We start from the raw sequence: 3,080 nt of genomic DNA on the forward strand, positions 1-3,080 counted from the left end.
GGGCCCTTCGCGCTCGCAGTCTATGTGATTAATCACGACTTCTAGACTTTGGATCGACTCAGAATTGCATATCTGAGTTGTGCTAGCCTAGCACAAGTCAGCACAAGTTTCAGTTTCGCCAGCACAAGAATTTAAAGGGCACTTTACTCTTGACCGCGGCCCTTCGCGCTCGCAGTCTATGTCATTAATCACGACTTCTAGACTTTGGATCGACTCAGAATTGCATATCTGAGTTGTGCTAGCCTAGCACAAGTCAGCACAAGCTTCAGTTTCGCCAGCACAATAATCTAAAGGGCACTTTACTCTTGACCGCGGCCCTTCGCGCTCGCAGTCTATGTCATTAATCACGACTTCTAGACTTTGGATCGACTCAGAATTGCATATCTGAGTTGTGCTAGCCTAGCACAAGTAGTGAACTCTAAGTTCACTCTCGACTCTCTTTCGCAAATACGAACCGGTTAAATTCGCAAATTTATCAAAACATATAATCGAAACGCGAGTGTGAGTGAAAAATCAAGAACTATAAAAATTGCGACGAAAGAAATAAATATTTTATTCAAAATTCACGTAAAAAAATATTGCGTGAGACACCTGTTTTGTTCGATGGAACTTGCCGCGCACCGCGTAAGTAAACAAACAACTGCTCGCCTACCATTTGTATATATCGCGTTTTTCGCGAGGAATCAACGCTCGCTAACATTATTGTCACGCGTTAGGAAATTCTAAATAAAAAATTGAAACCTGAAAATTTTCCAACAATTATCCCGACATTTCACATTCGTGAAATTAATTTCGCGAGCAGTTTAAGTAATCATGTTAGATCGTTTCGCGCAGGGACTGCACAAATATCGAATTTTATTTAATGACAAACTCTATACTTTACGAAATGCAATCGCGACACAAGTTCACACGAGAGAGAAAATTGAAAAAATTAACGACTGGCGGAAGATCTATCGAGGCGAGTGATGTGATTGCGCATTTTCTGTAGCGCAATCTTTGCGCGTTGGCGCATTGATCGAGACACTTAAAAGATCGCATTCAATAAAACTGAATAATTTACAAAATTATTACAAATTAATTTTACAAAATTTTGAATTCAAAGCGTATACTCGACACTTTAATGGCAATTGGGAGAAAAATACTTGAAAATTTACCAAATTTATGTAAAAATGCATTATTACTAATATTATTATTTGTAAAAACGATCTTTCAAATGTTTCGAGCAATGTGCTTTATTGGACGGCACATATATACACTACACTACAGCAAAGTAAATCGCATTAATTTATAAACATGCATTTATTACATGGAAAGACTTTTTGTCTTTCTATTACCAATTAATTTTCTTATTTGACTCACCGATCCGCCGATCAGGGCAGCCATGTTCTGCTTTCGTTTCTGGAACAGAAAAATGTTTCGCTGATTAGATTCGTGCATTGATGTCGTTTGAGTAAAAAAGTTTTAAATATTAAAAAAAAATAAGTGCGCGATATTTTTCACGCTGGGAGAGTTTTTCGGAATGCATTCACATTTAGAATATTCCATTTTTCTTTTTCTCGATGTTTCACAAAAATTTCTTAATCAAAACTAATCAACATTTTTCAAGTGGTGATGTTACTCAGGAAAAATTCTCCCCGCGTATAATTACGATTTAACGCGATCTTTGACTCAATTCAAATTATCTCGATTTCGAGCAAAAGAATTATCGATGTTATTGGATTTCTAATGAGAAATGCTAATTAAGGAAACTAACCTTTGAGCTAACCCTGCTTGGCCCGAGCCGGATCCTCCGGCGCAGCAGCCCCTAAGAGTCGGCTGGTCGTCTGCTTTTGTCTCTACAACAGAAAGCAGATTTAATTTAATATTACATACGACAATAGAGGCATTAAAGAACTTAATTCCAAACAAGAGAATTTCCAGTTTTATCAGATTTTTAATTACGAATTCAAATAAGTGAGACTCACCTTCGCGCCAACTCTGCCAGGCCCGAGCCGGATCCTCCAGCGCAGCATCCCCTTAGAGTCGAGTGTTCGTTTCTGTAACAAAAAACAAATTTAATTTAGTATTAATTCGTTACATGACAATGGAGGCATTCAGGAACTCAATTCGAAGTAAGAAAATGTTTAGTTTTGTCGGATTTTTAATTACGAATACGAATTAATGAAGCTCACCTTCAAGCCGACTCAGACAGGCCCGAGCCGAATCCTCCGGCGCGGTATCTCCCAGGCATCACAACCTCTAAAGCCGCATGACTACGTCTTCTCTATTAGATCTCTGTAACAGAAATTTAATTTAAGTTAGTATCAATTAGTAATTTAATAAATTAATATTAATTAATTATACACGACAGCAAGATGAGGAAAAGAAATTGTCGTAACGGCACGTTCGAGTTCCTTCCCAATGCGCAATAAAAAATAATTAAATGATAACCGAATAAAGAAATAATAATACCGATTAATTAATAAATAATGATAATAATGTCTAATCGACAAACTTATAATATTCGATATAGATTTTTAATTTAATAGGCTTATATTAATAGTCAATTAATTGAATTAGAAATTATTCACTTAAATCAATTATTAAATTGAGGCAAATTTAATTGATATTTTTACAACTCTGATTACACACGAAGTAATACGAGATAAGAAAAAAATGACACGCTCGAGTTGCTTCCCAATACGTAACAAAAGTAGTTAAATGACAACCGAATAAAGAAATACAATACTCGAATAATAAATAGATGATGATAATATTTGATCGACATTAAGGAACTCGATCGTGACGTTTCTTTATCTAACAAATAAAAAAGTAAATGAAACGCGGTAATTACCTGCTACGGTAAAGCCCGCAACACTTGCTCGCGTGATAAGTACGCGTCTCAACTCATGTTAATTATCGACTTAATTGTGGCGAAGTTAAAATGCGGTATTAAAATCGGCGTGAAATACTTTAGAAAATAACACGGCAGCTCCGCGACGCGCTCGCTTCGACGGCTGATAGCGTTGTGGCGTGACTCCCAATCACGTGCTCGCGCACGCGCGTCTACCTGACCGACCGCGCGCACCCCCCCCCCCCCC

This window comes from Odontomachus brunneus, unplaced genomic scaffold (genome assembly GCF_010583005.1).
Source record: "Odontomachus brunneus isolate Ranch 3 - 2012 unplaced genomic scaffold, Obru_v1 Obru_scaffold_169, whole genome shotgun sequence".
In the NCBI taxonomy this organism is placed as follows: Eukaryota; Metazoa; Arthropoda; class Insecta; order Hymenoptera; family Formicidae; genus Odontomachus; species Odontomachus brunneus.